Raw genomic sequence first — 27,970 nt, 5'->3', positions numbered from 1 at the left:
CCATTTAGAAAAGGAAGAGAGTCAGGGGCAGCTTCATAAAGGATATGGTTCTTCAACTGGGCCTGGGAAGAAGTCTAAGAAAAAATAAATTGACAAAGAGATATTCTAGTACTTGATAAGTATAGGGTACCTAACCAAAATAAATCACTTTCCTTTATAAGACCCATCATAGGATAGAACATCTTTGAAGCTATAACATAATTCTGGAACTGATTCTTTCATCTTGGACAAATCATATTATATGCTTATTATTTACTTTCTAGGTTTTACAGGGACAACACACATTGGCATCAGGAGTGTTGGTTCCAGAAGACCGCTTGAGAATTAAATATGTGCTCTACTGTGTCAGTGTCACCTAGGTAGGTTACATGAACTTTCCTGAGTCTCATTTTTTCTAACTTTAAAAATGAGAGTAATAACAGTACTTGCTTCATGGATTTTTTTTAACTGGTGAGTGTATTGATGGCATATTTGGACATAGGCTTGAGTAGAAGTTATGATCAGATCAATACAAATGTTTTCTTTATATTTAGGAGCTCTACTTAAGAGAAAAAGTGGAAGAAGAGGAGTAGAAGTGGATTACATTTTTAAAATTATCATCAACACAAATTGAGTCTCAGGTAAGTAAACGCCTTCACAGATGTGCATACTGAGTGTTCATTCAGCCAACCCAGAAAAAATATGAAGAAGGCTCCTATAGTACCATACTTACACTTTCCAAATGTGGTTCATGGATATCTAGATCACGTCCACCTTTTCACTGCCATTTTAATCCTTGCTTAGTCTCATTTCCATCCACATCTACTATGGAAGGCTCTCAGAGGTCACCAGTGCCCTTTGAAAAACCAAGTCCCTTTTGACCTTGTACAGCACTTGACATAATTGTCCATTTCTCTGAAATGGTCTCTGATGTGGGCTTCCTTGATGCGGTACAATTGGCCTATAGACTTTTTCCTAAAGTTTGGCTATTCATAGAACACTATCTTTTATTTTTTTTCCATTTCTGCACTCTGCCTACACTGTGATTTAATCAATAATTTTCTTTACATGCTCACTTTTTATAAACTGACCTAGATCTTTGTAATAATTATGAAAAAAACACTGCTGATACTACAGCAGAAAAACCAGCATCAATTGCCATAAACAGAGGATGGATATTAAGATAAACAGGATTTGAACAAAACAGATTCTTCAATTCTGGACACATTCTCTGCTAAAAACTTTGATCCTGAAATGCTCACTCTTTTTTTGTTACATAAGGATGCTAATGATTCTCAAAGAGGTGTTTCAACAATTAGTGCCTAGTGGAAAGTTTCTTCTTAATGTGATCCTAAGGAAAATAGTGTTCTCTCCCTATAGTTAAATATTACACAAAATCAAATCTGTGGACTCTTTAAAATATGTTTTAACCACTAGTCGTCCTGACCTCACACTTCAGGAAACACAAGCATATAGAATGAAACATAAATCCCTTAGCCTGGTGTGTGGGCCAAAAGTAGATCTTAATTCTTTTCTTGAGCATTGCTGTTATCCTTCAGCATACACCCCATCCTGAAGTGAAATTGAACCACTACCTTCATACACATATCTGGAACTTCCCATATCTTGCTTATACTTTTGCTCTACTTAGAATGCTACCTCAAATGTTTCATTCTCCACCTATTCTCAAATGCTGCTGAAAACCTTTCTTGATTTCCTAACTTGAAGTATTTGCTTTTTCTAAGTTTCAAGAACTTAGGTGTCCCTTGGGCTATCTCATCATTAAACTCATCACTCAATATTGTAATTATCGTCTGCGTTTTTCTCTGGTAGGGCAGGCTGCATTCCTTAGAGACTTACTTATATTTACTCATCCCCAGCAACTAGCAGATGGAATAGTACATAGTAGGCACTTAGAAAATCTCCACAGAATTGCATAATTGGGTTGGGTTTAGGCAAACCTGGCTTATAGTAATTAACTTTCTGCAGTATGATAGAAAGGAAACTTACCTGGAAATTAGGAAAACTGAATTTTCACTGTGAAACTGAGTGTCAATGGACAATTTCCCCGACCATTTGTCATAATATCACATCTGTCTCTGTTTAGATAGAAGGACAAAAGTTTAGGCACTGGTACTTAAAAGGGCTGGAAAGAATGCCACTGAGGTAGGAAGGAAGGCTGTCTAGAGTTCCAAAAGTAAATCCTGCCCTAAGAGGTCATTGGTCATGACTTGTCCTGAGTACCCAAGGCTCTTTGTGGCCGATAACTCCTTTGTAAGAATAAGGGAATTATACACTCTTTCTTAAGAGACAAAACACATGTACTCTGGACTGCATTTTTCATCTTAAACTTCCTATTCCTCATCTATAATGTATGAGATGTTGTGTGGAAAATGTAATCAGTGTTGAGTGGTACCTAGCAAGTACTCAATAAGATATTAGTTTATAGGACTACACCAAAATAAAATTTTTTGCACAGCAAAGGAAACCATTAACAAAACAAAAAGGCAAACTAGTGAGAAGGAGATCATTGGCAAATGATATATCCAGTAAGGGTTAATATCCAAAATATATAAAGAACTTATAGGGGCGCCTGGGTGGCTCGGTCGGTTAAGTGTCCGACTTCGACTCAGGTCATGATCTCACAGCTCGTGAGTTCAAGCCCCGTGTTGGACTCTGTGCTGACAGCTCAGAGCCTGGGGCCTGTTTCAGATCCCGTGTCTCCCTCTCTCTCACCCTCCCCCGTTCATGCTCTGTCTCTCTCTGTCTCAAAAATAAATAAACATTAAAAAAATTTAAAAAAAAAGAACTTACACAACTCAGCACCAAAAAAATCAGTAATTCAATTAAAAAAATGGGCTGAGGACCTAAAGAGACATATTTCCAAAGAAGGCATACAGATGCCCCACAGACACATGAAAAGTTGTTCAACATCACTGATAATCAGGGAAATGCAAGTCAAAACCACAAGGTATCACCTTACCCCTGTCAGAATGGCTAGAGTAAAAAAGACAAGAAATATGAAGTGTTGATGGCGATGCGGAGAAAAAGAAACTCTTGTGCACTGTTAGTGAGAATGTACATTGACACAGCCATTGTGGAAAACAGTATGGGGGCGCCTGGGTGGCTCAGTCCCTTAAGCGTCTGACTCTTGGTTTCCACTTAGGTCATAATCTCACAGTTCAGGAGTTCAAGCCCCACATCGGGCTTTGCGCTGACTGTAAGGAGCCTGCTTGGGATTCTCTCTCTCTCTGCCCCTCCCCCTGCTCACACACATGGGCGCTCTCTCCCTCTCTCTCTCTCTCAAAATAAATAAATAAACTTAAAAAAAAATAGTATGGAGCTTCCTCAAAAAAATGAAAAAGAAAAATACCACGTGATCTGGTGATTCCACTAGTGGGTATTTACCTAAAGGAAATGAAAACTTCAACTTGAAAAGATATGTGCATCCCCACATTCACTGCAGCATTATTCACAGTAGCCAAGGTATGGAAACAACCCAAGCGTCCATTGATAGATGAAAGGAGAAAGCTGTAGTGTGTATATACATATACACCACACATACGTATGTATATATGTATATACATTATGTATACTACAATCAATGGTATTGTAGTAACATTGTACGGTGATAGATGGTTGCTGCACTTGAAGTGAGTGTAGCATAACGTATAAACGTGTCAAGTCACTACGTTGTACATGTGAAACTAATGTAACATTGTGTGTCACCTATACCTCAGTAATGAAAAAAAAGAATAATATGGCTCAAAAAACTAGTTTATTACTCTCGAATATTAAACTGCATCTGAAAAACATATGAACAATTCAGATCAAGTATAGGACATAGAACTCAAATTTTGCATACTTTCTTATAGCCGATGAAGATAATTTGGTAAAATTTGCTTTTGTCCCTGTTGTGATCTCTGCCTTCCCCTCTCACCCACTAAACTGAATCTCTTTTCATGGTTTCTGATATCAGTGAACAAATGACCCTCAAGCACGTCTCACCTGCAATCAAAACATTACTTTCCTTCATAGATTTCCATGGAAACAAAGCTATAGGGAAAGGGGAAGGAGCGGCTGGGGGTGGGGCGGGACGGGGAGGGTGGGAGGACGACAGACTCACAGTGAAATTTCCTCTGGACCCTAGGCACGTGGCTCAGACATGGCTGCTTTACTTTCTTAATAATTTTAATCTCACCCATGACTATATTTGTGCTTCCCTTCTAAACAAAACTAAGTATTTAAGATCTTTCTGACCACTCAGTTTCAAATACATATCGGTAGAATGAACAGGCATAGGACCCCTTATTGACTGTGTTTGATTTAGCCACTCTTCTCCCCTTATAATTGTGCTTCGGCTGCTGATCTCTTTTCTTTCATTCCTTCTCCACCTCACTCCTCACTTTGCCCAGAGCCATTTAGATTTATTAACAGTTCCTTGACTGTTTGTTCGATTTGATCTACAGTTCATGGTCTATGCTGAAATTTGATTCATGAGTCTTTTTTTCTTTATCCCCTCTGATTTCATTCCATGACACCTTGTCCCCACTTGTGATTTCTCTGCGATCTCCTGTCCCATTTCCTCCAATGGCTCCAATAAAATGTATGGCTTCTTCTTCCATTTGCTCTAATCACTTTTAGGCAGTCATTATGCTTAAATATTTAGCCTCCATTGATTTTCACTTGCACATCACCATTTAGTTAAGACTGTGATGTCAAATATCCTTTATAGCTTTTTCATTCCTCTCTTTTCCTTGTCATGCTTCTTTGCTCCTGCATAGAATTTCCTCACAAATTTCCCTGGAGTGACTTTCTGAGATCGGCCTCTATTTTTTTCTTCTTAGGCTGTAGGCTTTCCATTTCACTGCTTAATTTTTTTTTTCTGCCTCTGCTATGTTAACTATTCTCTCATCTTCTCCCCCTCCTTTGCTCACTAATGAGCACAGTTGCTGATTCTTAATACAATCTTCTGATTTAGGGAAGCTGATGAAATGGGGGACAAAGAGGTTTTCAACTGCAGCTACTCTCAAATTTCTGCTACACTGCGATAGGATTGAGCAGAAAGGAGAAAATGTTAGTTAAGTAATGTATGAAGGACCAATACGGTAAGTTACACACACAAGCTAGAAGAAAGCAAAATGTTAGTCTTATAAGCAGAACTCTGGCCATGAGATTGAGGAATTAAGGCGAGTGCAAGGGTGTCTGAATTTGGGAAGGTAATGTAGCAACGAGCTCTGATACTCAAGGTGTGGTTTGTAGAATGGTAGCCTTGGCATCAGCTAGAGGCTTGTTAGAAACGTGGGAGCTTTGGTTCCATTTCAGATCTACACAATCAAATCTGCGTTTTATTTATTTATTTATTTATTATTTATTTATTTGTTTTTGAGAGAGAGAGAAAGAGAGAGAGAGAGCGCACGAGCATAAGTAGGGGAAGGGGAGAGAGAGAGAGAGGGAGACACAGAAAGTGAAACAGGCTCTAGGCTCTGAGCTGTCAGCGCAGAGCCCCACGCGGGGCTGAACCCCACCAACTGGGAGATTATGACCTGAGCCGGAGTCAGCCGCTTACCCAGCTGAGCTACCCAGGTGCCCCTCCAATCTGCATTTTTTTTTAATAGTTACGTGCACATTACAGTTTGAAAGCACTGGCATAAAGTAAAACATCCTTAAAATTCAGATCAATAAACTCCCTAGGCAAACTTTGAGTCAGTGACTTGACCTCTTTGGATTTCTGTTTACTCACTCGTGAGCTGTGAGTAATAATAACTAACTTTTAAAGCTGTTGTAAGGAATAGAAATAGTGTACGGTTTTTGTAGCAATAAATAGTAGCGATAAATAGTAACAGCTAAAATTGTAGATTTCCATAGAACAGGGAGGGTATTTTAGTTTAGGGGACTTTAAGGAATGTAGTCTGACTACATTTTAAGTTTAAAGTCATTGAAGAAAGAAAATACCTACTTCTGAAAATATTCTCATTTTTTTTCCTCTGGTATCTGAAACAGAACCCCATATTTCTCACACCATATAGATGAAAGCTAAATTATTTTGTGAATGCTCAAGGTATTAACACATAAGCAAATGTTGAAGTGGTGTATACACGCCAGACAATGGATTATTTATTTATTTATTTATTTTTTTTAGGTTGAAGGTTTTTTTTTTTATTTTATTATTTTTATTTATTTATTTATTTTTTTTAATGAAATTTATTGACAAATTGGTTTCCATACAACACCCAGTGCTCATCCCAAAAGGTGCCCTCCTCAATACCCATCACCCACCCTCTCCTCCCTCCCACCCTCCATCAACCCTCAGCTTGTTCTCAGTTTTTAACAGTCTCTTATGCTTTGGCTCTCTCCCATTCTAACCTCTTTTTTTTTTTCCTTCCCCTCCCCCATGGGTTCCTGTTAAGTTTCTCAGGATCCACATAAGAGTGAAACCATATGGTATCTGTCTTTCTCTGTATGGCTTATTTCACTTAGCATCACACTCTCCAGTTCCATCCACGTTGCTACAAAAGGCCATATTTCATTTTTTCTCATTGCCACGTAATATTCCATTGTGTATATAAACCACAATTTCTTTATCCATTCATCAGTTGATGGACATTTAGGCTCTTTCCATAATTTGGCTATTGTAGAGAGTGCTGCTATGAACATTGGGGTACAAGTGGCCCTATGCATCAGTACTCCTGTATCCCTTGGATAAATTCCTAGCAGTGCTATTGCTGGGTCATAGGGTAGGTCTATTTTTAATTTTCTGAGGAACCTCCACACTGTTTTCCAGAGCGGCTGCACCAATTTGCATTCCCACCAACAGTGCAAGAGGGTTCCCGTTTCTCCACATCCTCTCCAGCATCTATAGTCTCCTGATTTGTTCATTTTGGCCACTCTGACTGGCGTGAGGTGATACCTGAGTGTGGTTTTGATTTGTATTTCCCTGATAAGGAGCGACGCTGAACATCTTTTCATGTGCCTGTTGGCCATCCGAATGTCTTCTTTAGAGAAGTGTCTATTCATGTTTTCTGCCCATTTCTTCACTGGGTTATTTGTTTTTTGGGTGTGGAGTTTGGTGAGCTCTTTATAGATTTTGGATACTAGCCCTTTGTCCGATATGTCATTTGCGAATATCTTTTCCCATTCCATTGGTTGCCTTTTAGTTTTGTTGGTTGTTTCCTTTGCTGTGCAGAAGCTTTTTATCTTCATAAGGTCCCAGTAATTCACTTTTGCTTTTAATTCCCTTGCCTTTGGGGATGTGTCGAGTAAGAGATTGCTACGGCTGAGGTCAGAGAGGTCTTTTCCTGCTTTCTCCTCTAAGGTTTTGATGGCTTCCTGTCTCACATTTAGGTCCTTTATCCATTTTGAGTTTATTTTTGTGAATGGTGTGAGAACGTGGTCTAGTTTCAACCTTCTGCATGTTGCTGTCCAGTTCTCCCAGCACCATTTGTTAAAGAGGCTGTCTTTTTTCCATTGGATGTTCTTTCCTGCTTTGTCAAAGATGAGTTGGCCATATGTTTGTGGGTCTAGTTCTGGGGTTTCTATTCTATCAGACAATGGATTAAATGTTCACCTTTGGTATCATTTCTGGAACTACTCTTTAGTAACAAAGAGTAATGACTGGACTTGGCTTTGAGTCTCAGTTCACTTACTAATTTTGTACCCTTGGCCAAGTCACAGAACTTTTGGGGGCTTCAATGTTCTCATCTGTAACACGTAGGAAAGAATAATTCACAAGGTTGATTTGAGAGTCAAACACCAATAAGGTGAGAGTATCGTTATGGATTCAATCTCCTGTGCAGCCACCAGTTCATTCCACAGACATTTACTAACTGCCCATTATGTTCTAGTGCACTGGAAAGGGCCCTGGACATCTAAGTGTGAAGCAGACATAGTCCTTCTCTCAAGGAGCTCACTCTCAAAAGAAAATGTGTAAAACCTAGCTCTGACCAATAATAATGAAAATCAGGCACCTTACTAGACACGCTATGCTCTTTGCTTGTTTCTCAGGGCGACTGAGGCTTAGGGAGGCTAAGTAGCTTCCCAAGGGTATGCAGTTAGTCACAAAATACAACAAACCCTACTAGGATCTATAGAACAAGCACGGTGCAAAAGGTAGCTACTACGATCCTGGCAGAGGGCAGAATTCAGAACTAGATGGCTTTATTGGAAACTCCTCAGCTCCCGGAGTCCCTGTTCTGTACCTTTTCCTGAGAAATGAATTCCTTCCACTGTGTGCTGTTTCTCTTGTATGGATGCATTCCCCAGAGCTGGGACTGAGAAGTCACCTGCAGGATACAGAGTCTCACTCTCTTTCCATCTTCATTGCAAGGAAAAAAAAAAAAGAAAGAAAATTTTGGTGGTAAAATTTCATGCACCTTTTAACTCCCCAGCAGCCATTTGGTCTCTGCTGTTTCTGTTTTGTGGATGCCTTTCTTTTATGAGTTATTTCCCCTTAAATTTTAAGGACATGTATCTTCATGAAAAGAACAAAAGAAGAAAAACAACTTGTAAATTATCACAAGAAAAACCCCTGCTAAAAACAATAAGTTTGCTGACAGATGGCAGAATCAGTTGAAAAGCGAGTACCATATTTACTAAGTCTAACCCATTTAGTAAGCCAAAAAAGTGTTATCTAATTCTATCCCCTGTGTCTGTGTGTGTTTTGGAATAAACAGATGCCTAATGAGGAATGCGTCTAGTGCAGTTTTGAAGGAACCTGGATAAACCCAGGTTCTGATTCAGGGTTTGATTTTGACAAATATAAAAGTGTACAAAGTCAAATCTATTGTAAATAAAGTTGTCAGAGCAAAAACAGCATTAAAATGCTGTCAAAGCAACATTATTTTTCAAAAACAACACACCCCAGAATTATTGTGCCACATAAATTTGCTTTTAGAAATCTCTCTATTCTTTATACAGTTTTATAACAACTCGAAAGTACTTAAAAGGAGGACACAAACCCTGTCATCATTAGGAAACCTGGACGTGTGCCTGGCCAGTATAACAAGTTTGAATATGATGAAGCTTTTTATAAAAAACTATTTTACAGAAAATAGAAATAATCCATCGAGGCTTACATTTGTTTATATTGTATAGGACATGGCTGAGACTCGAAGGGTGTGCCTTCCCACCCTCACTTTCTTCCCCCAAAAGCCTAGTTTTCTAAAAGCGAGAAATGCTAATCTTATGACTATTTTATTTTGAATTATGAGTTTTGAGACTGTGTATTCAGATGAAGATGCTTCAGGATCCAGTCTAAACCATGAAGAATAAATAAAGTCTGGGATACTGTATACATAAAAAGAACTTAGAACAGACTCAAATTCTAAGTGAGCACATGTACCATGGTTTCTAGAAAGTGGACTGATGGGTTCTTATTTAATGCCTCTGTGAGTTTCTTCAGGTGAAATGTTGAGATCGGTGGTTTGTACAAGGTCAGCATGGTATAGATAATCCTCTGTAGGCAGCCAACACACATGGAGAAAAAGCCAAAGAATTTCTTTTCTTTTTGGCCTTTCTCTCTTTTAGTAAAATTGTGGAAACATGATTAAATGATGAACCAATTAATATCACACAAAGTAAACTTTCTTTATGCTGGAAATAAAGAAAAATATGTCACAATGATCAAAAGGTCTATTCACTGAGAACATACAGGCCTGAATGTGTGTGTCTCACAACTTCAAGGTACAGGAAGCCAAAATGACAGAGACAACAAGCCAAATGGAAAAAGCATCCAATCATAACTGATGATGTTAATGATCCTCTCTTGGTAATTGATAGAACAAGGAAAAAGCAAAGCAGAAAAGATAGATAGATATGAACAATTATCGACTAGATCTATAGAAAATCAGATCTATAGATCTGATTTATAGAACCTTACACCTATTGATTGCAGAATATGCATTGGTTTCGCTTGTATATGGAACATGTGACCTCACTGGGCTTTAATTTTCATTTTTGTGAGTAATGAACATAAACATACTTTATGATTACTGGCTATTTGACTCTTGGTATAGGTGCTGTTGACGTCCTGAATAGACCTTCTTCACTAGGACAGGGCAACTATGTTTCAGCTGCTAATAACAGCTTACGGTTGCCTCTTAGAGGATTGCCATTGGCTTATGGGAGCCACCCCACCCAGTAGAAGCCACCTTGCTTGGCATTTCTAGAAGGATATGCCGCCCTACCAGTGGTGGCCCATAGCTGGTGACCAGCTGATGTGAGAGTCAGCTACCTTGTGTTTGAGCAGGACAAGCGGTGCAGTACAATTCATGTTCCAGAGCTCTTTATAAAATCAGGCTGAAGTTAGATTAAAAAAAAAGCACAGTGTTTGGCTTTTCCTCTTTCCCATGCCTGCCAGGGATGGGGAGATGGGAGCTGTGTGCATGGAGGGAGGCAGTGAGGCTGTGGCCATTGCCAATACTTCCAGTTCAGTTCACCCAAGAGAAGTATGGAAACAGACTCAAGGCTTCTCACTTTGGTCTTTGTTTCTTTAAGACAGAAATTGCCGATAGTAAAAGGAGAGAATCTGTTGGCTGCTTCTTATCAAAATGATGACACACTGAATTATAAGAACAGGATAGCTTTTATTTCCTTGATTTGAGTCCTAAAAGCTTTTTAAGTACAACATTACCAACAGGGGGGTTGAGTAACCTTCAAGTAGGTAGAGCTAACCCTGTAAAGATAGTCAATAGCACACATTTTCTAGGTGGTAGCTGGTGTTTTTCCCTTTCCTTCTAAAATACAAAGAGTTCTAGTTTATGGAAAGGTCCCAGAGAAAATTCTTGACTCTTTTCTGGGTGGGTTCAACAAAGATTCAAGCACTGAGTTCCCTCTTGTTCTTTCCAGTAATTTGCTGAGCTGTGCTGTGCTGCTGGGCAAGCTACTTAACCTTTCTGAACCTGAATTTAGAAAACTCCAAAATACCTGACACATTTCTCCAGAGGCGCCAGTGGAATTGGCGAATGATTCAGCAAATGTGTTTTATGATTCCTGGAAAAGGAAGCTCATATCTTTTTATAAGTACTGCGTAATGTAAAATAAGTCTTATCACACACTTCGCCCATCTATCCTAATGTATTAATTTAAATGAGTATTCTAGTTTTTCCTTATTTATGTTTATTTTATTTATGCATTCCCTCTTTTTAGAAAGTCAACCTGTATCCTTCATTTGGAAGCAAAGTCGGGAAAAGCTAGTCATTGAGCATACCATACTAATTAGTTCTTTCTGATTTTTATTCTTCTGCCTGAAAAACTAAAATATATTGGATTAAAAAAAACCTTCAAATATACAAATGTATGACTTAGGTCAGTGGCCAGATTTGGCTTCACTGTGGTTGCCAACCTGTGATTTAGCTAGTGGAAGAATTCCATATTCACTCCACCCCAAATACAAACTCTCTCTCATCCATTATGTATTTGTGGTTTGGTTTATATGCTTCAGTAGATTTTTTCCTATACTTATTAATTAATAACCAGAATAACCTCATAGAGAAATTAGCTATATATAACATTCAGCTGTAGGATGATAATAATAGTATGAGAGGCAATTTTCTCCATCTGACCCCTCTAACTCACTATTGCCTCCAACCCCAAAACAATGGAGTCTTCCTATCTTTATTTCCAAAATTTAGAATTTGAACTTTAGTTTTTGTCTTACATTTACCATCTCTTTAAAACTATTTTTTCAAAATTTTTATTTTCAACAACGTTCAATGTTTATTTATTTATTTTTGAGAGAAAGAGAGCACAACAGGGGAGGGGTAGAGAGAGGGGGGCAGACACAAATCCAAAGCAGACTCCAGGCTCTGAGCTGTCAGCCCAGAACCCAGGTGGGGCTTGAACCCACCAACCATGACCATGAGATCGTGACCTGAGCAGAAGTAGGACGCTTAACTGACTGAGCCACCCAGGCACCTCTTCAAAAATTTTAAGCCCGAAGAAAAGTACAATGCATACCCGTATAACACTCACCTGAATTCACCAACTGTTAACTTTTTGCCACATTTGCTTTATCTCTTTCAAACACAATTACTTTGCTGAAATATTTGAAAGTAAGTTGCAGACCGACAGACATTATGGCTCTTAACCTCTTTATACCTCAACATAAATCCCCCGAAGCAAGGACATTCTTTGACATAAACACAAAACCACCGTCACACTTCCAAACTAGCAGTGATAGAGTAATATTATTTAGTACACAACTATCTGCAAACATCTTTCCACTGACCCTTCTCTACTCCCCAGCCTGAAATCAGAATCCAATTAAGGATCACATGTGGCATTTGTTTGTCATGTGTTTTTACTCTTTTTAATATAACACGGCCCCCTTGCCTTTTGTCTTTTATGACATACTAGTTTTGAGGAATTAATTGATATGTCGAATGTCTTCAAATCTAGATGAGCAAAATAGCTTCCTCATTCCAAATTCAAGTTAGATATTTGGGCAAGAATATTATAGAGGTGCTTTCTTGGACTTTACATTCTAGCACATCAGAGGCATAAAGTCTGTCTGTCTCGTTGTTGATAATGTTAACTGGGATTATTAGGTTAAAGGCATATCTCCCAGCTCTCTCTTTGCAACCAAGAAGTACTCTGTAGTATACGACTTTGAAATTGTGTGAATAGCCTGTCTCTCAATAATATCCCAATCTTGGAGTGTGAGCAAAAGCACTATTTTCTAATTTTTAAATTCCTTCTAAGTTTATTACTCACCATTCTTATATAAATAAAAGCTTTACCTTCTCTCTCATCCTTTTTCTTTATTATTATGGTCTCATGGATTTTTTTTCCTCAGTGTATTACAGCCTAACACATCATTATTCTTCTTTGATGCTCAAATTGTATGTAGTTTGGCCAGCCAAGCCCATCAAGCTGGCTTTTGTCTTTTAGACATGTCTCCATTATTGTTTGGACAGTTCAGGGCAGAGTTTTCCAGGCTTACCTTGTATTTTCTCTTCCTATACTTAGCATCAATCTTCTCTCCAAGGGGTTTTGTTTTCTTCTAGAGATGGTATTTAGACATCAAGATTTTGGTACTAGATGTCCTCAATGCTACTGGGATGCCATTTCTTCTGGATTGTTTGAAGGACAGCTGGCATATATATCTTTAAAAATATCATGTGGTTCATATGGGTGCCTCCAATTTAAATTTATCACCACAGAGTTCTTTATCTTCTCCCCACTCCATATTTACATCTTTTTTCCCTTAGTAAGAACCTTGATTCCAAAATACATCATTCTATTTACGCATGTGTTCTATAGTAATGAAAAAAGGTTAGGTTATTACTTTAACAATAATACCAGCAGCAAACCCACTATGTAAAGTTTAAATTTCTTTGCAGTTATTTAGTTTTTAGACTGTATCTGCTAAAATTTTACAGTGAAGGTGCTATATTACAAGTAATTTGATTACTTTTTCCGTGTGGTTAAACTACCAATTTGATTAAGTTTTGGTTTTATTTCCACTTGTATTTAATTTTAGGATTAGAATTTTACAGCCTTTTTGAGTTAATCATTTTTATTTAAACATGTATGGCTCAAGTCTTATAACTATATTTAAAAAAATAACAGAAACATCTTATTCCTATTTCATACCATCTACCATCTTCTTAACTACTTCTATTGTAATAATTATCATTGTTGTGTGGTTTAAAAATTTTTTCTTAACGTTTATTTATTTTTGAGACAGAGAGAGACACAGCATGAACGGGGGAGGGGCAGAGAGAGAGGGAGACACAGAATCGGAAGCCAGGCTCCAGGCTCTGAGCTGTCAGCCCAGAGCCCGACGCGGGGCTCGAACTCGCGGACCGTGAGATCGTGACCTGAGCTGAAGTCGGACGCTTAACCGACTGAGACACCCAGGCGCCCCTGTTGTATGGTTTAAACTGTCTAGTTTTAGGGGGTGTTTCCTTGGTAAAAATTAGCAGCATCTACCCATTCGCAATACGTATTTCTATTTCTTCATGTTTCTATGTGTGCTCATATTCATCTTTCTTTCTTCACTTGATAGTATGTCCTTGAAATCACTTCTTATCACTTCATAAGATCAGCTTTTAGTTTTGTATAGCTTATTCCATTGTGTGAGTTTTTCCAGTTTATTTAATCCATTTTCCATTAAGAATTTAGGGTATTTGCAATATTTTGCCGTTATACATATTTCTGCAGTGAATAATCATGTGTATGTCTGAGTGTATGTGTTGCCTTGTATTTAAGAGGGATATTCTTATCTTCAAGACCTAGATTTCATTGTTTCCCAGGAGATAATAAAGCTCTCTTACGGGGGTGAAGGGAGAGGAAGGGCTCAGTGGGATTGGATAAGAAGTGAATGGTAAGGCCCTAAAAAGAAGGGTTGATCCCACAAAACTGAAGAAGGGAAAAGGTGCTAGATTAAGTAGTTGCTAGAGTCCTGTATCCAGTTCCACACAGTGCTTCAGAGATGGCAGAAATCATGTAGGATAGACTTGTGGAGGTAATGGAAAGGAGCTGGAAGGGCCCAGGTGTTGAGGGCCTATTGGATTTCCTGATGGCTGAGTAGACTTGGAAGAAGTGGATTCTATGCGCAACAAAGCCACCCTCACTTTCCAAAATGCCATCCAGGTTTGGGCAAGGTTCATTTCATTCGTGGTCATGATAGAAGCAAAGACAGGTTATTCCTAAAATTTCATGACTTTTAAGCACCCAGGGCTCTTGTATAATCTTAGGAAAGAAGAGAAACACTCAAAAGCATTTTTGAGATAAAACTTTCTACCGGGCAGGAGAGACAGAAAAATAAAGATACAGGATGTTTCTTTCTGCCTCTGTTGTGAAATAAATCCATTCCTATTCCCTAAATGATTTAGCTTGTTTGTGTGTGTGTGTGTGTGTGTGTGTGTGTGTGTTTACAGAAATGGTATTGTAAATATTTACAGAATGGTATAACATTTTCTTCTATGACTCGTTTTTCTTATTTAACAAAGTAGAGTGGACATCCTCATTCTTTCAACACCTGCTTGATACTTCACTTTATGGATGTATGCTGTTTTGTTCTTGATAAGGTGCTATTGGGATAAATGAGTACTAAGATATTCAGAGAGTATTGGATAGATATTTGAGAAGCAGAGTTTGCAGCTGATTATCCTGCTCTAAAAAAGTTTTAGCTCTGAGAAAGTTTGCATTCATGTTTTTCATAAGGAAAATAATTATACAGTGTTCTTTGTATTTTTTCAACATTGACAGATGGTAAGTGAACAGCCTGGGAGGAGGAGAAATGACCCAACTTGCTTCTGCAGCATTAGAAAAGATATCAAAGCAAGAGGCAGACACTCCCAGTGCCAAAGACTTTGTTTTCTTTCTCACTCATCTTATTCGAACTGATCGCAAATTGCTTTATTGCATTCCACTGTGTCAAAGTAATTCCTTTTTACTTTCACATTGAAAAAAATGTCTTAGCCTACAATAAAATGATTTCCTCAGATCACTTGAGGTTCAGAGTAATCGGTAATGAAAATTGTTCAGAAATCTGTCACAGTCATAACAACACTATATGGAAACACATGATATATCAATGTACTGTTCAATATGAAAAGGCAAAAGAAAATTTCCCAATGAGCATGGTCCTGCGGACTGCAGAAAACACATCAGCATAAGTCAGGACAATTTTTGATGTGATTCCCCCTGACCCGCCCAAATGTGTACCAGGATTGTGATGCTTTACATAATGCCAGATTTAAGTTGCCGGTTGATTAAACAATAATATTGAGAACGTTCTGCGTTGCCGGTGGAAATTGTTTTGTCCATTTTTTCTTCTTGTTTAGCACGTTTGTGGAACCAGTTAACCTAACAGCCTCGAAGGTAGAAACTCTCCGGCACCCAATTTGCATATGTTCTTGACAAAAATAGGTTTTCTAAAGCGTAAAAAATGGCTTATAAATCATGCAGGGGTGGGCGCAGTGAAGATATACAAAGACGGCATATGGATGATAAATAAACTCATATACTTCACTTCTGTTTTCAAATATCTCAGATATCAAAACGAGAAAGTAAACGTGGGCAATGACAATGATTAAAATGTGTTGTGTAATAGAGGACACAAACTAAAGTCAGAACATTTGAGCTTCGGTTCTCATTTTGGCATTAACTATGAGACTAGGGGCAAGTCACTTTCAGCAATGTTATTTGACAAAAAGTATAGGTGCGTGGGAGTATTAGACTAGATGACTAAGTCCTAATGATTATTTTTGCTTCTTCTGGAAACAAGCTTAGCACAAAAGTAACGTGTGTTTAAAATAACGTAGCATGGTTTAGCATTCCAAAATTTCTGCAATATTATGGAGTTGTTTTTTATTTGTTGATGGCATGTTCTGGGTAACAGAATATATTTAATTCCATAGTAGAGGTGATTAAGCCAATAATATTCATAAACTTTAATTTTTCCTCAAAGAACAGTATGTATACTATACATATATAACTATAATCCAGACCCTCTGAATATTTATTTTACTCACAAATATTTACTTAGTGCATACTAGAAATGGACTAATATGTAGTGAGTATTTACTATGATAGGAAGTTTGAAAGCAAGGATTCTGGAATCAGAAATGTCTGAGTTTTAATCCTGACTGCAATTTCTTAGCTGTGACTTTGGACAACTCTTACGACATTTGGGTGGCAGAGAGAAGTTTGTGAGGAAAGCCTCAATTTTCTGAAGGTGAAACATATCTACTTAAACACTTTCAGTGATCCCATTTCTGGTGCCACTGTGCTATAAAATATTTATGAACCTGGAGTATAATGAAAATTATTAAGTAAAATGTCATTTATAATAGTCAGAATGTATATTAAGCTTATCTCATAAATTATATACGACGATGGCAGAAAAGGGCATTAGCCAGTGTGATGAGTATACACTGTGGACTAAGATGGTCCTTAGAAAGAAAAGATGTTTGAAATACTAAGTAAAAACCACTTCTCAAGGTAGGAAATCTTAAGCACTGAGTGAGCGATTTGGAGGCTCTGTTAATAGTTGACGGACAGACAGCCCATTCAACCCAAGATTCTATTGATACAAGAGTCCAACATATATTACACTCATTTTAGCAAATGGAAACCCTGAACAGCCACCTAAAGAGAGAGCAGCTTCTAAGAGGCTCTGCTCCTGGAGATGTTACGGGAAGCATTCTGACTTCACAGTTCTGCCTAGGAATCCTGGATAGCTGCTCAGATTGTTTTCATTGAATGTGTGATCTATGAGGGTCCCTGTCCTTCAAGCCAAAGATCAGCAGAAAAGCCAGGCACCTCTTCCCTCCAGTTCTCTTTTTGTTTTCTCTGGATAAATAAAAATGGGACAAATAATCTTTTAAAACTAAACCTGTTTTTTTTTTTTTTTTAGTTCCTGGATAGTTTTGAGGTAAAAAAAATAATAATAATCTCTTGAGTATAGCAAATTAAAATCCAACAAATGATTTAATTTTATGTTGATGTGTGAAATGGATCTCCTGCATGGGGTTGTTGCATGAATTAAATGAAATAATAGATGAGCAACTAAGATATAACTTAGTTACCTTGAGACCAGTCTCTATTTTGTCATATGTTCAAGAGGAAAATAAATATGAATTCACACAAAATCTCTGAAAAATCATGAATATATTCTCTGAGAATGTCTTGAAAGCACTTTGGAGGAGTTTAGACAGAAAAAAAAAAACATCTTTCTTTTTCTTCCCAATGTCAAAAACCCCATAGGGCAGCTGCCCTAATCTTTCATAATTCTCCTTAAACACCCTTCTTTAAACTACTCTTTCTTTCCTTCACCTTGGTTCTTTTCTCTTTTTCCCCACACCTGCTGTGGTCCACTTATTATCATATAAAGCAATCTGATCTTGGTTCCCTCCAATGGAGCTCCAATTGAATAGTCTTTTCCAAGTGATTTCCTCCAATAATGTAATAATAACATATATAATTTTATACAACATATATATGCTAATGACCACCAAATGACCATATTCAACAAGCATCTACAGCATCTGGTAATCACTACAGACTCATATCCAACTACCAGCTTAGGTGGTCTCTCCAAATAACATGCCAAAAATGTAACCCTTGATTCCTGTCATCCCAAATGTTTTTTCTCTTCCATTTTCCCCTGTATCAACAAATTGCATCATCATCCATCCACTTTCTTGAAGGGAAAAGTTGAATTTTCCTTTCTCTTAACCCATACATTGAGTCTCTCAGGAAAGTCTTTCATTTTTAACGCAAAACATGTCACAAATGTACTCACTTCCAACATCCTAATCCAGACATAATCACCTCTCAGATGGTCTACTGTAACAAACCACAAACTGAACTCATGATTATTGGCACTCGACCGTGGCCTTTTAAAACAGAAGTCAGAGATTTTTTTTTTTATTTACATCATGAAGTTCTTCTGCCTGAAACTCTCTAATGGTTTCCATTGCAATTTGGAGCAAACCCCAAATTCCTGCAGCCCATAAAGCCTTACAACACCTGGTTCCTACCTCCTACCCTTGCAACCTCATTGCATAGCAATCCTCCACCTGTCACTACCCCTCAGACATTTTAGCTTTCCTTTTGTTCTGGACTCTTACTAGTTCCAAATGACTGTCTTCTTCTTTCATCCAGGGTTAAGCTCAAATAGCACTTCCAATAAGAGCTCTCTCTTACCACATTATCTGTATATTCAAATATATATATATGTATACATATATATACATATATATGTGTATGTATATATATACACATATATATGTGTGTGTGTGTGTATATATATATATATATATATATATATATATATATATTTGTTCACTTTCTCTCTTCATTTAGTCTTGCATATGTCTTGTTTGAGGGTAAATGCCCAGAGGACAGGGACCATATTTTTCATATCTATAGCTATAATTCCACAGCCGAGGACACTTTGTGGCAAAATAGACATTTAATAGTTGATAGTTGAGTGATTGACTGGATGAAGGACTTTAGTTTTTCTTTCTTTCTTTTTTTTTTTTAAGTAGACTTCATGCCCAGTGTGAAGCCCAACACAGGGCTTGAACTCGTGACCCTGAGTTAAGACCTGAGCTGAGATCAAAACGCAGATGCTTAAACAACTGAGCCGCCCAGGTACCCCTAATTTTTTTTTATTATTGTCACTCACTTCCACAGTGAATTGTTACAGGGCCTCTAAGGATACCCAGGGTTTCCTCTAGAAAACCTTTCTTCCCTATCTCCTGCTGCAATGAGAGAGATATTTGGATACGCTTAGGCACAATGTGGTCTCAACTGCATTGTGTTTATCAAAGTTTCTTCTACAGCATCTTGAAGCCAAGGAATTATAAAATGTTTTGGGGAGCAAATCCAGAAGCTTCAGTCTTAATATTCCCAGCATTCTTCATGGTCTATGTCTACAATGAGAGAAGGAAGATGGGTGCCCCCTGAACTATTTCCCTTATGTGTGCACCGTTTGCCAGAAGTGAACTAATCATTGAGCGTCACCAACCCCCAAGCACCCGAACATTCTGAATTTGTTAGTCAATTGCATAATGCATCCTGGGATCTCTAAAGCACCAAATAATCAATGCCTGTATTTGTACGGGAATTCCATTTGGGACCAAATCTGGGACAACGAAAGCAAAAAAAGGTATCAGGTCATTCTCCTTCCTCTCGCATTACCTTCTTCATATTACTGCCATCCTTTCCCCAACTCCTGCAACAGCCTCTTAACCTGGACTCCCTGTATCCCTTCTTGCCCACATCAACTTCTTGTACACCTTATGCAATGATCTTTTCAGGCCTGAAATGTAATCACGTCTCTTACTTGCTTAAACATTTTAATTATTTCCCCATTGTTAGGAGTTAAGATAAAGACCAAAATCCCTAATAAGGCCTTTTTTTTTTTTTTTAATTTTTTTCAACGTTTATTTATTTTTGGGACAGAGAGAGACAGAGCATGAACGGGGGAGGGGCAGAGACAGAGGGAGACACAGAATGGGAAGCAGGCTCCAGGCTCTGAGCCATCAGCCCAGAGCCCGACGCGGGGCTCGAACTCACGGACCGCGAGATCGGGACCTGGCTGAAGTCGGACGCTTAACCGACTGCGCCATCCAGGCGCCCCGCTAATAAGGCCTTTGAGCAGGATGATCGTGTCCCTTCCTTGGCACGCTGGACTGCATTTAGGATTGAAAGGTATGTTATTATTAATTACACTGGACAGCAGGCGTCAGAGGGACTGTCTTAGACTCACGGGAGCATATGTCATTCTACTCTAAGCCTCTGCATTTGTTTGTGCCCGCCTCTCCCTCCAGCTTCATGTCTCACCTTACTTGCTCTTGCTCTTTACCCTTAGCCACCCTCACCTTGTCCAAATTTAAAATACTGTGCCATTTCAGCTGCAAAAACACTTTGCTCTCTGCTTGGATTATTCTTGCATCTTCAGCCGTGCCCTTCTCTTTGCATAGTTAATTACTTTTCTCAGGTGAAACCCTCCTCTAATATCATGTGTCAGCTAATGATCGTTTCCTCAGCAAACCTCACCCTGCCTGCCTCATTTATCTCCTTCCTCCACTCCGCACTCACGGTGCCAGACACCTCACTGAAAATGTACTTACGCTCCTCTAAAATTTACATTTACTGATGCGGTTGTTTTATCAAGTTTGCCCCCCTACCCCCACCCCACCAGACTATGGGAGCAACAGAAGGCATGGCGTTATTGTATTGCTGCCTCTAGAAAAGTGCCTGAATCTCTGTATGCAGAAAGTGCCTGACACATCATGATGCCTGCTTAATTATGAGTTGAGTGAATGAATTAATACTGTCCTTACATTCACAGAATTTACACAGGGGATCGAAGGTATATCTCTATAGTACGTCAATAGGAATGATCATTACATGTTGTGATTTTTTTAGAGTATATTTTTCTTTCCCTTCTAAAAAATGCTGAAGAAATCTCAGGTGCTTACCTGTATCTCTGATGAAACCACTTAAATTTCTCCTTCTCTTAGAAGCAAAAATGGAGGAGAATGAATGTCTTGGTCGTATAAGATGAGGTGACCAGCATGGGAATTAAAGACTCATGGTTCAATGCCTGTATTTCACGTTCACAAAATGAATAGTCTATAGTGTATCCAATATTTTAATTTCAGACACATTCACAATCAATACTGATCATCACAGTCTAGTCAATTGTTCAGTGATCCGTGTCGATCGCGATGACAGCTGAAATTCATTGATTGGGTATGTCCAACACCGGCAGAGTTGCCGCTGGGAAAAGTATTCTCCGGGAAGCAAGGCCGGGCCTCCACCAACCTGTAAGGTAACCGGCAGTTGTCACACAAGTGCCGGCTGTTCTTGTACCCTCAGACAATTCCTCCAGTTGTGCCAAAGTGCCAAGTGCCAAATTCTCTAGATGCCCCCCCAACACTTACCAAAACTTACTCTCTGAAAATTATCGGTTATATGTATTTGTAGGGAGAATTTTAACTTCAGTTACAGAAACTTCAGAATTTTAAGCATCATCTCTTAATATCTTAAAGGAATATTATGGGATTTGACATGGGACTTAGGGGCCATCCTAAGCACCTTAAAAATAAAACCTATTGAGGGCTGTGATAAAGAATTAGTCTCACTCTCCAGGAAAGGTTACTCTACATTAGTAATTTCACAGTCAAATTTAGAATACTGCTTCCATTCCTTCTTAAGATTTCAAGAATCTCTTAGTTTAAAGTTTTGTTTTCTCTGTAAGGAAGAATGGGTAAGTGTAATGTGAAACTCAGCATCAAATAGTGGCCAACTAATATTGTTTTCAGCGCAAGATCTTACAAAAGAGAATTTCAAGAAAATCTTCAATTGACACAGAAATAGTTTGTTAATAGTTTAATGATTATCATGCCTAAATTGTTCCCTCTTGGAATTGGTTACACTCAAACTATGTGGAGTCAATCTTAGTATAAGAGTATAAGAGAGAGAGGGAAGGAGGGAGAGAAAGAGAGAGAGAGAGAGAATGAGAGACCAGATAAACATTTAATCACCCCCTTCCTTCATCTTATAGTGTGCATATGCACACACACACTAACACACACTGCCGGGTCTATTGCATTCACTTTAAGTCTTGTTCTCCCTTGTAACTCAGAGGAAAAGATAATTAGCTAGGTAGAGATTGATAGGAAAGAAAACATGAAGGTTCTATCATACTTTATCATAGCAAATAGCAGCTATCAAAAATGTCTGCAAACAGGGAAGTTTTATTGAGAAAACATAATTTGTATTTTTTAGACTTTTGAGATCCCTATCAAAGCCCTACAGAGAGTCTTTAATTTTATGGTCAGTACATTTTCTCATGTTAAGTGTGGAAAGAACATAATATATATAGCATGAAGACCCTGCAATATTAGGATATTGATTATGAAGAAAAGGAAAAGGAACATAATATGCTTCATCCTATGAAATACAATGAGAGTTCAAAGACAAAATCAGTAAAACAGTGCAGTGAATGAGAAGGACATGGAAGAGGCAAGAAAGCAAATTGAAAGCCAATTTATGAAATGAAAGAGAAAAGCAAAGACATGAAAGAAAGAGAGAAAGAGAAAGAAATAAAGAAAGGAAAAAGAAAGAAAGAAAGATAAATTGATTCATTTTACAAAAAAATTCAATTTACTAGCTAACTTTTAGGATCATGACAGTGACTACAAAGGAAAAAGGCAAAGGGAACAAAGCAATAACAGTAGATTTGAAAGATATGATGAGAAAAGAGACTTCAATATAATCTATCATTGATAACCTCGGAATAAATAGCCCAGCAGAGCATAAAAATTATACAAAGTTAGAACGAAAGACAATTCCTGAGATGAAGAGATGCATTGAATCTACACAGTGAGAACTCCTCTGCATCTCAGGAACTCTGAAAAATCACACAGAACTACATCCTGGTTAATTAAAATGAATGACAAATATAGGGAAATAATGTTGTAAATATCCATAAAAAATCATGAACTAAGTGGGTGGGGAGATCAGACTGATTTTGAATTTCCCCACAACAGTCAGTGTTAGACTGTGAGGGAGCAATGTTTAAACAGTTTGAGGAAAAATAAAGTATGACCAAAGAATACTAGCCAAGACATAATCTAAGTATAAAGGCAATAGGTAGAGATTCTGTAATGAACATGGCCTCAGCAAAAGAGAAACAGTGATCTCCTCTTGAAAAAAAAAAAAAAATAGGAAGAAACCTACATATATTTAAATCACACAAAAGAAAAAAATTTTAAAAAGAACCCATAAATGTCAAAACTGGCTAAAGAACTGTAACTTAAGGGGCACCTGGGTGGCTCATTCGGTTAAGTGTCTGACTTAAGATCAGGTCATGGTCCCACAGTTTGTGGGTTCAAGCCCTGCGTCGGGCTCTGTGCTGACAACTCAGAGCCTGGAGCCTGCTTCAGATTCTGTGTCTCCCTCTCTCTCTCTGCCTCTCTCCTGCTCATGCTCTGTCTCTCTCTCCCAAAAAGTAAACATTAAAAAAGAAAAGAGCTGTAACTTCATAATTATTAGAGACTAAAGTATAAATTATTAAAATAATTCCTAATAATTATCTATAACAATATATAATATATAATTATTAAAGTTATTAAAAGTGTAAAATTATTAGTATCAAAATAATACTCCAACTATCCCAAATCAGGAAGTGGTGAAGGGGGGAGAAAGTCTAAGACTGTTAGCTTCACATATGTCATAGGAAGCAGCTAAAATGTGATGTGCAAGTAAAAAGAATTATCCTCATAGCTTGATGATTTTCATAATCTTCTTTTTTGAAAGCATATAAGGACTTCTGAAAAGTAGTTTTCCTTGTGATTAACATTTTTATTTAAATTTAAGCATTACTTTAATAGTCACTTTAGCTTCACTTTTTCAATTTAATCATGTAAAATTAATTTTAATAATTCTTTTAAATTTGAGAGACAGAGAGAGCACATGTGCAAGTAAGGGAGGGACAGAGCAACAGAGAGAGAATCTTAAGCAGGATCCATGCTCAGTGTGGACAACGTGGGGGTCCATCTCGTGACCCTGGAATCACGACCTGAGCTGAAATCAAGAGTCGGATGCTCAACAGACTGAGCCACCCAGACTCCCCTAATTTTAATAATTAACAAAAAAATTTTTAATGTTTATTTTTGAGAGAGAGAGAGAAAGAGGGAGAAAGAAAGAGAGAGAGAAAGAGAGAGAGCATGAATAGTGGAGGGGCAGAGAGAGGGAGACCCAGAATCTGAGGCAGGCTCCAGGCTCTGAGCTGTCGGCACAGAGCCCGACGCGGGGCTGGAACTCACAAACTGTGAGATCATGACCTGAGCTGAAGTCAGACACTTAACTGACAGAGCCACCCAGGTGCCCCAGGCATCCCTAATTTTAATAATTTTTTAATTTAAAAGTAGCATATATAATTTCATCGCATGTAACAAAAATATTTTTTTCTAATTTTCCATTCTTCCTTTGGTCCATATGATCATCCAATGTTAACAATCATTATTTCGGGGTAGTGATATTGTTTTGTGTAATTGTCTACAATTCGTGGTTAACAAATTTGTGATTTAGAGTACTGATTTTGAATTATTAATAGTAAACATGTATTTGTTTTTAAATTGCAATCAAGTTAATAATCTAGAATAATAAAAAATCAAGTAAAATGTCTCAGTAATTTATTAGTTGGCCTACTTTCATTTTTAGAAGATCAGAGTACATTTTTCTACTTCTCTTATTTCTTCATTTTTTTTTTTTTTTACTTCTGGCATAATGTTCATGGATAGAGAAGTCTGTTGAAATTTTTCTCTGCCAAAGATTAGTCTAATAATTGGTAATTCTTACATTCACACTGTTTCTCATATTTATATGGAGTTCATTCTCTCATAATTCTCATTTCCATTTCTTTTTTGTTGCTCTAAGGGTACAAAATTGGGCCATCCATGGGCTGAGAACCAGGAGCAACAGTATCCACATGGACAGGAGTCAACTCTCCACCTTGAACAGCTCTAAGACTTCTCTCTAGTCTGCACCCAACATTGTAAATAACACACATATTCATCAACAGTGTATTGAATAAAACAATTATGGTCTACTTGTACAATGGGTCTTATACATCACATAGAATAAGCTATTATTAGTTGCTATAGCACAAATAAATCTTTCAAACAAAATATTGAAATAAAGAAGCCAGTCACTATATGTATATATGTATATGTGTGTGTGTGTGTGTGTGTGTGTGTGTACAAAATGTGATTCTGGGGCACCTGGGTGGCTCAGTCGGTTAAGCGGCCGACTTCGGCTCAGGTCACGATCTCGTGGTCAGTGAGTTCAAGCCCCGCGTCGGGCTCTGTGCTGACAGCTCAGAGCCTGGAGCCTGTTTCAGATTCTGTGTCTCCCTCTCTCTGACCCTCCCCCGTTCATGCTCTGTCTCTCTCTGTCTCAAAAATAAGTAAACGTTAAAAAAAAAACAAAAAACAATGTGATTCCATTTTTATGAAGTTCAAAAATGGGCAAAACTAATTTATAGTTTTGGGAGTTAGGTTAGTGGTCACACTTTAAGAGAATTAGTGACTGGAGATGAGGGGGGCTACTAGAGGCCAGTAATACTTTGTTTCTCTGTGACAAAGGTTATACGTTACGTAGGTGTGGTTACACAGGTGTGTATTCACTTTGTGAAAAACTCATTGAACTAAATACCCATGATTTGGTTGCTTTTCTGTATGTATGTTATACTGGAGTAAAAAGTTTGCTAAAAAATGTTTTTGTTCCAAAATTATTTATTGCATAGCCCATCATTTCCCCATTACTATGTATTGCCAACTCAAGAGAGAGTGGGAGAGTCAACCAGCATGGCTGGCTGCAAATAACAACTGAGGAACGGCTACCTGGGGAGCCACCCTCTGAGAGGAACCAGGCTCATCCTGACTAGTGGCTCCTGCCTCCCTATCATGCCAGTAGCATCAGGAGCACAGGTTCATGTCTGATCTTTTCATGAATTGCAGGTGCTCTTTTTCTCCTTCTGCTTCCTGACACGTGATGACTACATCTGCAAGCGTTGGAGTCGGACATCCTAAGCCTGAGCCCAGACTTTGCCACTTGCCAGCGTGTTGGAGCTAGATTAACCTTCTTTAACCCTCAGCTCTCTCATCGGTAATTTGAGAAATAGTAGTTTCTTAATGAAATAATTATTGTGAGAATGAATGAGATAATGCGCATCAAGCACTTAGCACTGTGCCTATGCACAGCAAACTCTGATAAAGATTAGAGATGATGATGATGATGATGGTGATGAATCTTCCACTTCCCTTGATGTCTTCTTACATTCTCTTTCTCCCTGGACTGGAACATCATCTATCTAGATTCTCATCTATCCACTTTCCTTGTTTTCACACTCCTTCCACCATGCTATAGACCAAAGTAGATGGTGGCAGAGTGCCTAGATACTTTTATGATCTCCAAGAGTGTTCTCAAAAGCTATCACGCACATTGAATAGAGGCAATAGCTTGATCCAAAATGAGACAGTCTTGTGTTCTCACACAATTGAGCTAAGCCTTAAAACCTCCATAGTACCTAGCACAGCATTCTGTAATTAGACCAGGTGTTTAATAAAATGTTTTTGACAAAGATGGAGAGAAGAGTCCACCCACTTCACATGTGTGCCTGGGGGGGCTGGGATACAATGTGTTTACAAATGCCCCCCCACAGGTGCATGGCTCTATGAGATGGCTCATGAGACTGGTGGTATGGTGTGTGTTATTTATCACCTGTGTTGTTTACTCTTTAGTCTTTAGTTTGCGAACCTCCTTTACTTATGAAGCTTCATGATTAAATAGAAAGACCTTTTTTCGTGCGTGCGTGGTGGGGATACCCATTAAAAAGCTGCTTTCTCTTTGTAAGTGATGTTTATCTGTTGATTGAATATAACCTATTTATTGAGTTATTTTACATAGAATCTCACCTATCAATGCGTAGACTAACATGTCATTAAGTCATTCAAAGATTCAAAAAATTATATAAATTTCCTGGTACGAAGTAGTTGCTCAGAAATGGTGGATTTCTGTCAGGGCAGATTAGAGTGTTTACCTGTAGGTGCGTACTGTGTGCTGAGAAAAGAAAGGAAGGAACGCTGAGAATATTCTATCTTCTTTCTCTTTCAGAGCTGGAGAATGGCCTCAGGTTGGAGGTGGAAAAGACTGGAATGTGGTTTTATGCCAGGCTGTGAGCTATACAAGCCACTTCACCAGGAAACCATTTCCAAGCCACATACCACTAGTAATTAATGCTGTAGTCGTGACACTTCCGTAAGTGGGTTACAGATTGTTGCTGTGGTGTGTACAAAGCTTATTGGATAAATGTCTTTAGGAAAGGGGAAGGCATTAGTCTCTTGGTGATCAATAGGATAATAAATTGTGTTTTGTTTCTGTACCTGGATTTAATGTTTACCTTTCAAATAAACGCTAGCTTGCTCATTGCTTCTCTGGTTTTCAAGGCGCATAGTCTCTTGAAACACTTACAGTCACTGTCTCCACAGTCAGCAAATCCCTCGCTTCTCTTCTGGGTAGACAGTCACACAAGTGAACAGGACAGAAGATTAAAGCAACTAAAAGCGAAAACAGATGATGTAAGGGGTAAGTACGGAGCAGAGCTTTGATAATCTACTCATCAGGCAGCACGTGAATCCCAAATAGAACCAGATTTTCTAATAGGAGCGCCTTCTTCCCCCCATCAAAAACACACTGCGTGCTTCCCTCTAATGTGCTAAGGCCTTTGTGACATTCTTTTGGAGACATTTTCCCTTTATCACACTGTCAATAATTTATGAAATGTTTCTGACTAACCAGTACTTACGAGTGAATACAAATAATGTTTTGAGTTAATAGCAACTTAACTACTTTCTATTCTATTCAGCTTTCCCCAATTCAAATATGATCAGGACTTAAGATTCTGCAAGAGCCATAGCAACAGGATGAAAGGAAAGGGGGAGAGCGTTGCTGGTGTAGT

The 27,970-nt window shown here is 38.2% G+C and overlaps 1 long non-coding RNA gene across 1 annotated transcript; it reads left to right on the top strand.

The window, feature by feature from the left end:
* Positions 1-256: 256 nt before the first annotated feature.
* On the top strand, positions 257-27,443 carry LOC125156627 (uncharacterized). Its single transcript, XR_007148711.1, has 4 exons — positions 257-359; positions 534-620; positions 25,971-26,118; positions 27,127-27,443. It is a non-coding gene; the product is annotated as an uncharacterized LOC125156627 (long non-coding RNA).
* The last annotated feature ends 527 nt before the right edge of the window (positions 27,444-27,970 follow it).

This window comes from Prionailurus viverrinus, chromosome F2, assembly GCF_022837055.1.
Source record: "Prionailurus viverrinus isolate Anna chromosome F2, UM_Priviv_1.0, whole genome shotgun sequence".
NCBI lineage: Eukaryota > Metazoa > Chordata > Mammalia > Carnivora > Felidae > Prionailurus > Prionailurus viverrinus.
The sequence above is the reverse complement of the archived record's forward strand: the minus strand, read 5'-3'. Positions and strand labels throughout refer to the sequence as shown.